This window comes from Symsagittifera roscoffensis, chromosome 8 (assembly GCF_963678635.1).
Source record: "Symsagittifera roscoffensis chromosome 8, txSymRosc1.1, whole genome shotgun sequence".
In the NCBI taxonomy this organism is placed as follows: domain Eukaryota; kingdom Metazoa; phylum Xenacoelomorpha; order Acoela; family Convolutidae; genus Symsagittifera; species Symsagittifera roscoffensis.
Window position 1 is genome coordinate 50,912,768 of NC_087069.1, and position 16,583 is coordinate 50,929,350.

Sequence of the window (16,583 nt, forward strand, 5' to 3'; positions counted from 1 at the left end):
AACATATTTGAATAGGTAAAACAAAAAGTTAGCACCAGTCCAACAATTTAGCACCACTATCGGAAAAAGAACATGATGATGTTGATAAAACTTATAGTGATAAGTTAGGCGGCGTCATTTTATTGCCAACACGATTGTACGTCTAAGATAATAGATGACATTATAAGTTCTGCAGTTTCGATTTTCAGCATCATTACGCACTGTATCTTTGGGCGTAAGGTGGAAGATTCAACAATTTTTAGGCATTGTAGATCGCTTAACCAGCCTGGCAGACTATAGACTGAAAAATTATCGAATATGATGACCCCTAAAGATATTTTTAAGCCCTCTCTCAGAATTTTTTAAAAAAGCCCTCAATAGAAAGCTAGAGATCGTTACAAAAGGCGCAGCAAGCTTTAAACACCCTGCATAAAAACTAGTCTTCATAGGTCCCTCACTATGAGGGACCTATGAAGACTAGTTTTTATGCAGGGTGTTTAAAGCTTGCTGCGCCTTTTGTAACGATCTCTAGCTTTCTATTGAGTGCTATTTTTACAAATTCTGAGAGAGGGCATAAAAATCTTGTTTGTTTTGTATTTTGACCCGTTGCGTCTTTTTAATGAAACTTACATTTCCTTCTCCACCTAATTGCATCCCTTTTCTGACGAGCAATCATTGTCATCCATTCTGTTCGTTTTCTTTTTTTATCGCGTGAGGATGACATAATTGCAAAATAATTTTTAGACGATATCTCAGAAGCTATCACGCATCGCATAGCATGATGACAAGGTATTCTTTTCATGATGCTGGGTTACATTACAAATGGGAGACTTTTTATCACTGAAAATGGTCTCATTTGCGCCTTCATTTACGATCGTTGTCGTTTAGTTTTGGTCTGAACTCAAACTTGATGTAACTCAAGCTGGCCTCAAAGTTGATCTAACTCAAATGAACTCAAGCTTGATATAGTTTGATAAAATTCGCCAACACATTCTGCTTCCTTCACATTACCTCCATTGTCTGATAGACTCTCTCATTTTTTATTCCGCAGTCCCAAAATTCCGTTTGTCGTCATTTGCGGCGCCAGTGCTTCTCCTTGGCAGCTCACCGGTAAGGCAGTTCTTCTAAGAATCAAAAAGCCTCTTATGTCGAATATTGTAGGCTCAGTTTTCTCCTAAGTGTTTTTAATGATTCGACTTAGTTCCACTCACTTTCGCTGTACTGTTTCTAGCTCTAGCATTAATCATGTTAATAGCATTCAAGTTTGAACTTCATCATTGTGGTTAAACTGTGCCGGTTCTTAGCCATTGGGCACCCGTTTTTGGTTGTACTTCAGCCCAACATCTTGAATATGTCTGACAAAATTTAGGCCACAATCACAAAATTGTTTAACGATAGTAGGAGACACGAGAAAAATTTTAAAAACTAGGAAGTTTGAGCCCCATCAAGTTTTTGAGAAAATGGGGTAGGCCTGCTAGTTTCAAAATTTACGTAAAAACGCTCGAGCATTATTTTAGATATTCAATAGAACGTAAAAAAGGAGCTGCTAGCTTTTAGCAATAACAATCAAACACAAGAATTCATTAAACCGGTGCTTCGAGAATGATCATTTACTTTTAATGAAAAAAATCATCAATTGATTGATACAACTAAATCGTACTAGGGAAGCTCAAAACCACCGCCATCGGACGATCCTCACCCGCACTAGAGTTCCAGGACACTAATCGATTATATTGTCATTTTATAGTCAACCTCCATAAAATTACAAAAATTATCGATTATAATCCATCAAAAATGGATTATAATCCATTATTTTTTATATCAATATGATCCATTAGAAGTGGATTTGTTTTCTGAAAGTTTTTATGCCAATATAATCCCTTATAACCGGTTATAATCAATTCCGGTGGATTTTTCCGAGAGGCTAGTCACGTAAATTACAATTTTGTTCAAAGTTATCGCATTTCCTGCTTAGTGCAGTTGCTACGTGAGATCTAAAAAATAGTAGGATGTGATAGTTTTTATGAAGAACAATCAGGTTTTAAGAACAAAGTGCAGGCTACCACATTGTCATTACTGATGTAAAAAACTCGTAATTTTAACCAGTCGTTTCATTGTCGAAAACGCTGATGGTTGAGGGATCGAACCCCGTTAGGTCCCCGTTTTTGCTCTTTTTGATAGGTTAATTAATGCTGTTTCATCGTTAAAATTTTGCCAAATTAGCATTTCCTTCAGTTCAAAAGATTGCATGAAAAGTCTGTGATCAGTGGTTTTTCATATATGGAAATTGCATGAATAGTTTTTTTCCAATAAGCAAAAAATTGATTTTCTTAAAATTTAAATTCAAAATTTTTTAGAATCTGTTCTTAACAGAACCCAAGTGACAAAATCATGGTTTACTCAAAACTAGAGTTACCAAAAATTTGACGTTCTCATTTACAATGTATTAGAAACGACATGAATTGTCTAAGAGTTGTCTTACACAAATTATATAGTGAAAAGATCAAAGTTTTATTTTTGGCACAAATTTTCAAGGAAAATCATTTTTAGAATTTGATTTTATAAAGAACCAGACATTGGTGAAAAAAAATCCAATTTTGTATATCAAGGACTACGTTACCCACACAAAAATTTCCGTTTTGCAGGCTAATTTTTTCGGAAAAGTTTTTTTTGAGTACAAAATTAATTTTGAGAAAAAAACTGAAAAATTTGGGAGCAATTTCAAAAAAGTTGGTGAAAGTTTTTGTGTCGCCATCAAAAAAGCCAGTCATATAATTTAATATATGTGGTTAGAATTTTTCAAGAAAATTTTTTTTTTATTTAGTACATTACACCGACTTGTATGCCAAACAAACAAGGAAAAAACTGTTTGCAATTTCGATGACACCATTTTAGCAAAATGTATTAATTTCTTAAAAATACTTTTTTTGAATAGACTAAGTCATAGACATTAATGACATAATTTAACTTATTATAATATCATCAAAATATGATCAAAAATGATGGATTATGAAATGTTTAAACATCTAAACTTGGCGCTGATAATTAATTATAATTTCGATAAATTAGAATTATAATTGTAATATAGTCGATTATTGTTTCTTTTAAATGGCTGTGGGCATTCAATTGATACGGTATTGTTTTTAGCAAAATCCTGGTAGGACAATTTTTGCCCATGCAATTTAGAGTTACCCTAGTTGACCTAGCCGAAAATACTAATCATAAAGTTCCATAAAATAAACTTTTACGATTAGCTTTATCTGTCTATGGAGGTCAACTCGGGTAACTCTAAATTGCATGGGCGAGAGAAATGTCCAACCAAAAGCAAAATCTATCTAAAGACAAACCCATATCAATTAAACGCACGCACTCAGTAAAAAGAGGACATAATCGATTATATTACAATTATAATTAATTATCAGCGCTAAAATTAGATGTTTAAACAATTTGTAATCCATGATAATGGTAAAATCTTTAGTAATAAAAAATTGTGATCATCTATTCGATTTTGTCTATGAACAAGTCTGTGAAAAAATATTAACCATACTTTTTTCTTACATTTTGTTAAAATGGTATCAGCGGTTTTTGAAAGAAACTTTTTTTTCTTTTTTTGGCATAAGAGTTGGTGTATCTTATTAAATAAAAACTTAGTAAAATAAAAATTTTACAAAGTTTTCTAATGTTGAGTGTTCCTGAATGGGACTGCTTGCCAAGTTTTCTTCTTTTTGTTTCTTTTTCTGTCCTTGCCCCGTCTTTGTTGTTTTCATTGTTGTCGTCTATTGTCCCGTTATGCTCATCGTTTTGCAATTGTTCATCATCCTTTTCTTCCTGTTTCTTTATCACTGGTTTTCACGAATAGTTTTTCCATGTTGTTGTCCATTGTGTCGTATTCGGTTGGTGATGTTAGTTCTATGACGTTGTTGTTTCTTGTTGTCTTATTCTTTGGGCTAATGGCTTCTGTAATTTTCACGCAAGCTTTGTACTCGGGAGTCTTTTCTGTGAAACCCATCACTTGAATGAGTGGTTTCAAGCTTGGGTAATTCCCTGGTGTCGACTTTTCTGGTGGTGAATCGGTTTCGAATTGCCTCATATTTGGGGTGTTCATTGTTTCTATCGCGTTGATTGGGATAAGGTTTCCGAGTGCTGTTGTCAGCGTTGCTTGTCGGTTCCTTGTTGATTTTCTTGTCGCAGTGTTCGTAGGCGGCGTGCGTTTTTGATTCTGTCGCTTGGGCGACGGGGCAACGTCTTCTGAAGCGGACTAAGAGTTTTCATCCCTATCTGAGTTGCTTGGGACTTTATCGTGCGAGGCCTCTTTTTGTGTACTCTCGGCTGTCTCTGCCGTTTGCAGACTCTTTCCTCGTGGCGTATGTATCTTTCTTGTGGGTCTCCCCCTGTTCTCTTTCCTGTTGCCTTGGTTTCTTTCCGTTTCGTCGTGCTGCATTGGTTGTTTTGTGCCGCCTTTTCCATCTTCATCAGTTTGATGGGCAATCCAGTTCGTTCATCTTCTTTGAACATCAGATGTTGTGGGGCATTTGACTTTTCGATGTCTAAAAAACGTAGTCATGGTCCTGTTCTTCGTGCTGATTTATAAGCGACGTAGTCGCTGAGCCGGGAGGATATGCATGGTCCGTATAATAAAGGGTTAGAATCAAATGCTGTTCCGCTATTTCTTAATAGTCTCGGCTGTTTTCCAAAAGTTTGTACCCTAGCAGTGTGTGGTGTATATATGAGTATTTCTCCCTCGACGGTTTTATGTTTTTGCTCAAATGTTTTAGGATCCTTAACCCTTGTTGGTAATCTAATTGTTTTTCCTGCCACCTGGTTTTTTCGTTTTTCCGTGTTTTTGTTAATTGTCCTTTGTATTCCCTTGCGTCTTACATTTAGTTTGTTCTTAGCCAAGTCTATGGATTTAGAAGTTGTACCTGTTTCTTGTTGTTTTGGTGAGTGTGCGTTTTGTAGCGTCCTTGGTAGCAATTGATGAGCGGTTCTTGGTAGCGGTTCTTGTTTCTTTATTGACACTTCGTCCTCCGACCAGCGTTGAAGGTCGTGCTTGATTTCCGCTGGTAACGGTGGCTTCGTAAATTTCTTTCGATCTAAACATTTGTGGCTATATTTGAGAGTGGGGTATTTGGTTGTCTGCCCATATGTGCCTCAAATGGTGAGATTTTTGTGACACCGTGTGGTGTGATTCTCAGTGTATTGATTGTTTCTGCTACATCTGAAGCTAGTTTATATGGTGTGTTTAGTTGGTCTTTTTTCATAACTGCTAACCTACTTTTTTTGTTTGAATCATTCTATCGACAATACCTATTGCTCTATGATCAGCTACCGGTGCAAAAACTGAGTTTACCTTGTTTGTGCGGCAAAAAAATCGGAATTTTTTTTAGCTCTAAACGTTTGTGCTTGGTCATACATTGTTAGAAATGCACCTCTGCATAAGCCTAACTGCAATGTCTGCTGTTGTATTTGACACAACCTTTGCGGTCGGAGACTTTGAACATTTATCGATAGCAACTAGACTATACGCATCTCTGTTAAGTTTAATCCGAAGTGGCCCCGCGAATTGTAATTGAACCTCTCTGTTAGGTTCTACTACTGGTTTCATTTGGAATGACTGCTTCTTTCCTAATATTGGTTTTAGGTTTTTACCTTGTTCGGTGCAGTGTCGGCAATTCTGTGCCATTTGGATGTGGGGAAACCAGACATGTTGGCATAGATCCAACTTGGCTCGGATCCCGGATGGGTCAAATGAAGGCTGTGCAGTACTGTCTGTCTGAGTTGCGTGGCGATAACAGTTTTCTCGTCTATCAGTAGGCAGTCCTCTCTCACGTGTGATCTATTCCGGATGTTTTGCCAGTACTGTCCGTTGAAGGTTTTGATGGCCTCTCAGTCTCTTTTCTTGGCGAAGTTTTTCAGAGGACGCAGGTTCCTGTCCTTCTTTGTAGCAGCGGCGATGAACCTGACTCCCAATACTCTTTGAAGTTTCCGGCGGAATAATGGCGTGGCTTCCTCTGCCTCTGTTGTCGCTGTGGCTTTCTCCACTGTTGCGACCAGGCCCTCCGTTATCATGTTGCGGCTAGCATCTAGTGTTGAGGTCGTCATTGATGGTGATGAGGTGGTGAGGATGGGCTTGAGGTGTTGAGGTTCCTCATTGTGCGTTCTTTCTTCCTGGAGCAATACAAAATTTTTGCAGGTCGTCAATTGTAATGTTGTTTTCTGTTTGGTGGGTTATGGTTGATTTGGTTATGTCTGTTTGGGCGGCTTGTGTTTCTTTTGTGGTGCCACTCTTTTGTTTACTTCATTTTGTTATTGTTTCCGGTTGGTGCTGTCTCCGAAAATGATTCTTAGAAAGTTTGGTTGGTTGGTTTTCTTTGGTATCAGTTCCCTTGCGTCAGCGACTGATGCTGCCGAGGTGGATGTCGTCGATGATTTCGGGTCCGGCATAGCTTTTCTTCCCTTGTTTGGAGGTCGTTTATGTCATCTCGGGTCCGATAAGCTTTCCTCCCGGTCGGATGTCCCTTGCCAATTTGAAGATATTTATTTCCTGCCGCGTGGTTCGTTTGATTTAAGTTTTGTGGGGATGAAGCCACCTTTGAAACTTTTTTTCTGCGCATCTTTGTGTGTGTGATTGCTGCAATCGCGCTGATCGAGGTTTTATGGCAAATTTTGCGGCTTAAGTGTTTTGATTGAGAGAGAGAGTTGACTGATTGTGAGCAGATTTCGAGATAGAATGAATCTGTTTTTGGGGTAGCAATTGACCGCTTGCGGAATATTTGCAATGTTTAGTTGTTAATTGAGCGTTTGAACTAGCATTCAACAACCTTTTTTTTGCGTGCATTTTGATCAGCTCATAAGGCGCTTTGTTTTGATTGGCCAGATTATTTAGGATGACATTGTCAATCATTTCTAGGTTGATGATGAATGCATTAATTGACGCTACTACAAATTCCTCGTCATACTCACTGGGTGGGGGGTATTGCTAATCCAACCGGATTTCGTGACATATATTCTATTAGTCCCATTTTATTCCCAGCAAGATGCTTGATGTCGAAGTGAAATGGTATTAATCGATCGCTCCAGCAAATCAGATGGCTCTGACTTGTTCTTGATTGTTCACTTGCTTTGAAGCGCTGATTAAAGCTTGATGATTGGCAATGACGGTAAAATGTTCGCCGTATAAAGATTAATTAAAGCGTTCGATTGCCCATACAACTCCTAGCAATTCTAGTTCGTTTACGGGATATTTTTTCTCGAGGATATTTAGAAAGCGTGACGCATATGCTACAGCCGCCCAGCCTTCTGGTGAATGTTGCTCTAATGCCGCCCCTAGCCCTGTATTAGATGCTTCGCAGACAATGCGAGCATCTAGATGCTAGTTAAAATGTTTGTCTTAAGTAATTTCAGCTACTAGTTTTAATATATTTTTAAAAGTTTGTTATTTTCTGGTGACCAATTGAGTGGTTTATTTTTCTCAGTGTTTTTTAATCGGCAGCTGTTTGCTCTAGATTAGGTATATACGGTGTGTTAGTAGGTATATACGTGGTAAATGGTGTACTAATCGCATAAAATTCTTCAGTTGTTTGAAAGTTTTGGGGGGTGATAGCTTTTTGATCGCTTCTGTTTTCTTTATAAGTGGCTTACTTCCTTCTCTATTAAGGTTAAAACATAACCACTCAGTCTGTTTGCATGCATACTTACATTTATCAAATGAGATTGCAAGGTTCTCTTCGCCTAGCTCTGTTAGAACTGTTTGAGGTTTTTGGCGCTGTGACTCTACTGTTTCTTTCGTTACAATTACTATGTCGTCTAAATACGCGTATGTATTAGTGCGGCTTGTGAGTGTCAAATCGATTGCTCTCTGAGATTCTGCTGGCATATCCGTAAGACCGTAAAATCCCTTCTGGAATTGGTATGTTCCGGTGGCGTTACCGCCAATAAGACTGAAGTTACACTGTTCTCTGGTTGTTTTATCCAAAGGAATTGTGAGTATATGTATCGTAGATCGAGTGTAGAAAATAACGTTTGATTTGAATTGTCCGATTTTACCACTTGTGCGATGTTGTCCAGGAGTAGATCTATCTTAGGCTTTTGATGTTCGTTCGTATGTATAAATTTGTTGATCTTTTTAAAATCTAGTGCCAGTTTTACTGTCTGGTTCATTTTACTGTTATGACGATAGGGCTGATAAATTGCTTATCCGAACATTTGTCCAATTTAATAATGTGTTTCTGGTCTATCAGCTTGTTTAACTCAGCTTCGACCCATTCCTGTAGGTGTAATGGTATACGTCGGCCCTTTTGCTGAAATGGGTGGAACTCCTTGATAAATTGAGTTTTCATTGCATGGTATTTCGACTTTCCTATTTGCACGCATAGAAGTTGGAAATTAACATTGACCCATTGTTTAATCTCTGGGTTTGACTCTTCTCTTTCTTGTACGTTTAGTATCTTGTGTGCTTGCGTTTCTTGGACCAACTTGATACCTATGCGCGGTAAAAGGTTTCGTCGTATGGTATTAGCCTTGTGGTCGTCCGCTATAAAAAATGGAGCTGTCTAAACTTTCCAGCCTCCCGACTCAATTGTTATTACCAGTCTTCCTTTCGGGTTTATTGTTTCGCCGTTATAACATGCCAGATTCCTACCTGTAACCTACGGTGGCATATTTTTGAAAATTGCTGTCCTGTCGTTTTGTTGTATTCGTTGTGCTGTTTTTTCGTTGAGAAAGGACATTGGGCTGCACGAGTCGGCAATAGTGAAAATCTCCGCTGTATCTGTTTTCAATTTAACAAAATGTCCATTTAGGTCGTCTTCCAATAATGTCCAATAATGTGTCTTCGAAAGATTCCGCGATTGCCGTAACCGAAAATTGATCTGTCTGGTAATCACCTCATCAATTTTTGTAGTGAAATCGGCAAATGCATTTGTAGTGAATTCGGTTCGTTGTCTGTCTCCGTGCTTTCTGTTTCTATTTCTTCTTGTTGATTTCGCAAATAATTAAGGTTAGTGGAAATGCAAACTTGCGCGAGGTGCCCTCGTTTAGCGCATCTTGAGCAGATTTTGTCTTTTGCTGGACACGATTGTAGATGATTGGGGCTTTACTGATTTCCGCAGTTGTAGCATTGTTTTTGGTTGTTCGGGTTTGCGTTCCGTTGATGTTGTTACCTTGTGTCTTGTGTTCCACGCGGATACGGTCGGCCGCGGAAGCCACCCCGGCCTCTCTTTGTACTCTGATTGTTTTGTTGGTTGTATCTGCCACGTGTATTTATGTAGTGTATCGGCTTTTGTTTTGTAGTTGTTGTTTGGCCTCCGAACGGTTTTTTTTCTTGTACGGTTGTGTTCTATCATTTTTTCTCGACGTGTCGCGTATTCGTATGCATCCTGTGGGCTCCTTGTTTGAGCTAGCATATCTTCCGCAATTTTTTCATTAATCATGTGTGCTGTAAACAAATATCGTACCAACTCATCCTCACGATCACCACAGTCAGCCCGTGAGGCCAATTCTACTAGGTCTGCATGAAATTGTTCCAGACTTTCTGTTTTCTTTCGTTTTCTACAGTTGAAGTTGTACCTCTCAAAGGCTATTATTCGGGTAGTAACAAAAATGTCTTCTAATGTTGTCATGAAGTCTTGTGTGGTGATTGTGTGTAGCTCCAGATTCAGTCTCTTCTGTTGTATCTGTCTCTGTCTTTCGGCGCCTCGGCACAGGAAAAGAAAGCTACGCACTTTCGCGTCCACTTGGTCCCACCGGAATGAGTTGCATAATACTCCTTTTTCCCGTGCTTTGATGACATGATTTTCCCAGACAACTCGTTTTTCCTAATTTCGAACGTCTCAATTCTTTTTCTGGGCCTCCGTTTCACCCATTATCTCAATTTCGTATATTGGTTCTGCGGGTTCGACTAGTGGTGGTTTGGCTCGTAATAGATTTCGTATTTCCCTTCCAACTTTTGCGAAGACTGCCATCTCCAGTATTGCTGCCCATTTGGTCCACTCCAGTGGTGGTCCAGCTGATGCCCTCTCAGAACGGGTTTATATTCAGCGGGTTTGTTGAGAATCCTGCTGGCTGCACCATGTCATACCTCAAGGTATGATTAGTCATTTCCTGAATCCGAATGGATTGATAAAACTGAATCTGAGAGAGAGTAGAAAAAAACAACTATTTGTTAACACGTTTATTCTCTATCTGAACCATAGCTCAGCTCAACCGAATCTTTGTCGTCATCTATCAAGGTCAATCGACAAGCTTTTACCAAGGTTAATCATCGATAACATAAATGTTTATAACATAGATAATGTATAAATACATATGAAGTTTATATGAAGTTTTGATAGGGACAATACGGTAAAAAGGATTCCCAATTATCTTGCTTTTCTCAGCAGAGGATATGTGATGGATGAAACCCGAGCCAAGCAATTTTGGTTTAAAAACACTGAATTAAGTTCGAGAAACCGGAAAACAGAAAAACACATATCGAGAAACAAGCCTCAAGGCTTTGGCGTTAAGTAGAATGGAATGATAATACAAGAGATTCTTAAATCTACCTGATTAAGGGTCAGAGGAAACAACCATTTCAGCGGAAGAAGGACAACCCATGCGACAAATGAACTCACAAAAAAATGGAGAAGACCACCATTAGTCCAAAACATCAACTAATGGGAAAAACTGAGTGAAATTTTTGCCGAAAAAACAGGAATTTTTGTAGCTCAAATAAAACCAGAAAAACCTTACCGATAAAGCACGGATTTGTAAGAGTGAGCAACTTCAGAGAGGACTAGCGCCTGAACAGACAAAGACAGTGAAAAGTCATGCGAATGTGACCTTAACTCCACCTTCATTGAGGGGGATTACGGGAATCTACAGGGATTATACTAACAAACTTGATTGCTATCTTTAATGAAAAGAGCAATGAGAAAGGTGGAGTAAGCGCGCTAACACTCATTACGGTGCCCGACATACCACTCGGATCCTTTAAGAAACGACATTGTCTGTACATATCATAATTTGATCGTTTGACAGATGAATACATGTCCAAGGTTGATTGATTGAAAAAAAAACAAGCCTACCACAATCGATACCGAGACGCAAGGGGAAATCCATCAGAATCGACCAGAAGGCAATGGTCAGCTGACAAGCATACTACGCCACTGGATCAAGCAGTATTAGGAGTAAGAGGACGACATGGAGAAGTACTGATACAGGATTTCGAAGTTTTTTTACGACAAAAACAGGAGCTGTTAGCTCAGTGACGGTCTTGTGGTAGCCTGCACGATATTGATAGAAACTTGATTGTTCATCAAAAACACTGTCAAAACCACGGGCGGATCTAGGATTTTCTCGAGCGGGAGGGGGGTGTATTTTCAAAAAAATTTCAAATCGTAAATTTTGACGACCTTTATTTAGGCCGACCAAATTTTTTTCCGAGCTCTGCTAGGCCAGTGAAAAGACGTTGTTTTGGGCACTTTTTAGAAATTTTTAACAAAAAAAATCGCGTTCGTTTTTTTGGCGCTCGCTCCCCTTCAAAGATAGTATATATTGGCGCCGCAAGCGCCTTTAGAAACAATTTAAGGGTCCTTTGGCAAAAAATGGATTCGTTAAAAAGTACCTTTGGGTTGGCAGGGGGTCGAATCAAAAGCTCCCCCCCCCCCCAAAAAAAAAACCCCACCCCTGATCAGACCTCACTGTTTTTAGATCTTATGGCAATATGGGTTTACTGAAGCATTGAAAGGTTACCTAACAAAATTTGCAGCATCATCTGTGAATACGTCAAGCGTAGTATACCTTAACGTACTGAATGGGTCATCTACATCATAACTACTGGATTAGTCTTCAAGTTATAAGTTTTTAAAACTTTTCAAACCGCAAAAATTTTCATCCATTTCAGTTTAGTTGGAATTGAAGTGGAAATTTTTGAATCGAAATGGTTTGCAATGTTGCACTGAGTTTAAGTACAGGGCAGAAAATGCAATAATTTGTTACGGATAAAATAACAAAACATTTTAGAAATTCAGTTGAGTGATTTAAAAACAATTCAGTTTGATACAAAAATTAGGCTTTAAAATTAATTTATAACAATTCTAAATCAATTTATACTCATTTTTGGTATTTGTTTTTGGTTTTTAACTCGAGCTGATTTCAGTAACGTTTTTTGTATTTCACCGTAAGGAAGTTTTTTCATTTATTTGTCAGTTGCCTAACAAAACTGCGCAATAAAAACATCTGAAATGCATTTGTATTCAAATGAAATCTGAGAAATTTGAAAAAAACTAATCGATTGTTTTTGGCTTTTAGAAACATTTGGATGTTTCAAAAAACTTTGAGCGCTTTTTGACATCTTTGTATCTGTTGTTGAAAACGGCACTCGGAAGTTGATTTTCGAACTTCGATTGCAAAATCCGCACAAGTTTTGGCACCTTTCGCGACGTGGTTATGCCAAATTTTACCATAAAATTGACCTACTCGCTGCTAATTGATGCAAAGTCCACAACTCCATCGGAGTGGGTACGATGATATTTGCAGATTCTCTGGTGAACAGAATGTCTTATCATTGTTTTCAAAACTTTTACCGATGTTCAAAACCAAATTCGTAACAAAATTACATTAGCAACGACAGTAGGGTGATATATATGACGACATCTTTTTATTGGAATGAAATTGACCTGATCTAAGTGCCTTGAAATTTAGTGCTCTTTTTTAACACGCAAACACTTTTCGTTTTTGATTCGCTAAATCTAAATTTTCTTCAACCATAAGAAGAAATTTGGAGTTTTTCTGCATAACTTACCTAACTTCAAGACTGCCCAAACCTTCTTCTGTTGCAAGTACTTCCTTTGTCCGAAATCTGGGAAGAGAAAACGCTCTTAGATAATTTTGAGGTGATATCACAAAATGATCATATATTTTCTCCTGCACAGCGCCCTGGTATGGTCGGCAGTAAGTTTTTCTAGTTGTTTAATGGTTTGTCGGCGGTAGCACGAGAACTCCTTGAGCTAGCAAATTACATGACATCAAATAGTCATTTTTCTTCTGCCATCTTCTTTTTTCCTGAGGAAAACCATAAACAGCATCTGCTGAACAAGCAGTCACAGCAATTTGGCATAAAGTTGAGATTACCTCAACTGTGGCGCAAACTAAAGCATCTTTATCAAAAAAAATGGGCCGATGCGATCACAAAATTGGAGAAAAAAGCAAAGCCTTTTTAGTTGAAGATGCAAAATTAGGCAGAAAATGATTCCCTCATGGTGTAAAGGCTGTTGAGGGTTTTGAGTTAAGTGAAATGATTGATATTCTCACTGCGGTAAAAGGTAATGCGGGAAATTACCAAAAAAACAAGAATTTTTTCAGCACGAAGCGTTGACTCTATGTTTCGAGAGAGCTGCAGGAAGCTAACGGAACACACGATCAATCATTTTTTTTACTCTGCTCATGGCAGCGGATCAAAAAACTGAAGAAAGCTTCGCCGTGAGAAGCTTCTCCGTAAAAGAGCTTCGCCATTCAGCCTCCATCGACATCTGCTCGGAAAGATCAAAACTAAAAAGAAAAACGACGTTTTCATGATGCCCTAATGATACAAATCAGAAGGTGAAAGAGCGTAAAAACAAACGTTTAAATAACAACCAGAGAAAGAACTGTAAACTAAACAGGAATTCGAAAAGAACATCAGATGAAGATCAACAGATTAGAAAAACTGAGCTACTGTAACTCGTCTCCGCCACAGGCAATGTCGGAAAGTCTGGCAGGAGGGGAAATACTTTTTTACCAGAAGCGAATAATGTCACTTTAAAATTATTCACTGCGATGAAGGGAGGTTCACTTGTCGAGAACCACGATTTGTACTGGAGTCGATGATTCATTGTTTGCGTCTGACTATGAAGTCTTCTGTGGAATTTGCTACATACGCATGAGATGATGGATTGCACTTGTTACTTCGCGACAAGGCAATTTTTTTAGAGACGCTATTTTGAAACTTTGTAAATCAGACCTACAATCCTAAAGAGCCTTTACTGTAAATCAATAGAAGATGTGTGTCGTTACATATTTTGAAAAGCAAAAAAGTTTCTCAAAACAAAATTACTCAAAACAAAATACTTGTAGATATCTTTGACAATTCATTATATACAAAAACGTACCCAGACATAAACAGAAAATCAAAAAAGGTGTTTAAAACGTTTTATATCATCAATTCGTGCAAACCCATGCATGCATCGCTGGCAAAAATGTGAAAACTTACATACGGAGATTTTTTTCTGATGGAGAGTTGTGATTGAAAACAACTGGGTCACTAACTGAAAAAATCAGCATGGTTAACCGAAGGAGACATTATCTCTGCACATGTTTCAATTCGTTAAAAAATTTTCAATAAACTTGTCATCACTGCAGGCCATGTGGGTAAGTTTGGTATGAGAGGAAATAATTGTTACCAGAAGCGAATACGGTCACTGTGAAAATATTCTCACATTTTCATTGACTACCCTTTTGATTCCTCTCCTAAAGTAAAGGAACTTACTTCAAGGAGCAAAGAGAAGGTCAGCATCATGAAAAATGTGGGAATCATCACACTGCTTGAAGTGACAAAGCTTCTGCCGACTTTGCAAACTAATGAAAGTTATGTTTTGGCCATTAATTTCTAAACTGAACCAAATGTTCGGAAGGATGAAAGCTCACCTCGCAAAAAATCTTCAACTCAGCCAGAGTAACTGGATGACACAATTGGTTGAACTCAACAACCTCCACCAAAAATTCTCTATTGAATAATTTTCATTATAGCTTCTAAAAGCTGGTCATTAAATCAACATTCGATAAGAAAATGGAGTCTAACAAGACGTGAACGAAATTTACAAACCAGTTAGTGTGATATACTCTACTGCGTCAAAATATAACTCTGAAAACAATGAAGGGCGTTAATATTAATGATGTTCAATTGGCTACAAAATGCTTTTAATTTAAGATTTGCTATAGGTTGAATTTGTTTTGAAAACTAAATATGAGCCGATCAGAGAATTGGTCGACATAAAATCAAAATCACACCTTTTCTACAAGGGAGAGGACGTAATGATATTTAAACCCCCACAACCCTTCATCTTCCGCACCCTACCCTAATCTTTTACAGAAAAAACAATCGATTCAGGCCATATAATTGTTCTTTCTATGACATTATTATGAAATTCGAACCTATTGGAGAGTAGTAAATTTGCTATTTTTAAACTAAAAATCAACTTTTGTTCTGTTTAGATTAAGTTTTGAAACAATTTTTAGAAATGGAGGTCTGTGGGATAACTCAAAGGTACGCTGTAGGAAAATTCAAATGATTATGTATCATTTCACTTGCAGCTTAGCTCACTGCAAAAATGAAAATGTGTTATTTCAGCTTGATCCATTTGATGTCATTTGGACAATAAGATGAAAAAGAATTGAATGTAAATCCTCGGCTGTGAAGTGCGCTTAACTGGTGAACAAAGGCAGGTTTTCAGTAAGAGACGGAAACATAACAGATGAAAAGTGCGTTGTTGTAGCCTTTTACCGAAAACCTTGCTTTTGTTTACTAGTTAAGCGTACTTTATAGCCGAGGAACCGCATCCATTTCTATTTCGTAGGATTGTCCAAAATACATCAAATTGACCAAACGATTGACCTCCGGATTGACCTACATCCACCGAAAAGACTTCTAATACAATTATATACATCAAGTGTTCGGAAAAATGCTTGTCATGCAATTTTCATACAATTTCGAAAAAAATATCCACTATTTTTTAGGTTCATCTGATGGCAAAATGCAAATGAGAGATAATCAGGATCTGTTCTGATCTAGTACAACTAAATAAAAAACTATAGGGAATATAACATAGCACTCGAGTAGAGGCAGATGCGTGGAAGGAGTGACGATTGATGGTAGAGTGGAGTGTGTGAGTATCCAATGAAATGAGGTTGAAGTCCAGTGGCGGTATAGGTTTAGTCTCCTAGGTAGATGCAAATATATTAGATGAAGCCAACTGTACGAACTCGGCGACTCAGAATACAATTATCAGCGCAATATCCATCTGATTTCCACATTCTAACACACATCCTTTTGAGTCCATTTCTGTCCAGACCGGCGATGTCTTTGTCCCTCACCTTCTTTGACGTCATACCCCCAAATCTCAACATCTCTCTCCATGCACTCTCCATATCCAACAACACACTCTTACTCACCTTCTCTGCCTTCGCCCTCTCCTCATCAGTTGCGTCTATGTGACTGTTGTAGTCTGACGTGCGGAGAGTGTAGAAGTGCATGTTGTAGGGGTACTCTGTCTTGCTCAACCACTCCGCTGTCTCATCAACTCCATCTTTACAATTGACACTAAAGTCAAAGGTAACCAAACTGCTATTTGTAAAAACAGTGATGAACCAAACTCTCCCAGGGTTTGCATCCTTTAAGACTTCTCTGATCTCCTGTGATGTTTCCTATGTGCCCTTTCCTTTTGATCCTCTCAACATTTGTAATTTTTGTACAAAATTGGGTTACTCATTGAGAAAAAACTGAGGAGTTGAACCATGGAGTTTGATCTAGAAATTTCAATAAATATTGCTCTTTTTGTTCGATTGATTTGAGAGTCCTATTTAAATTCTCC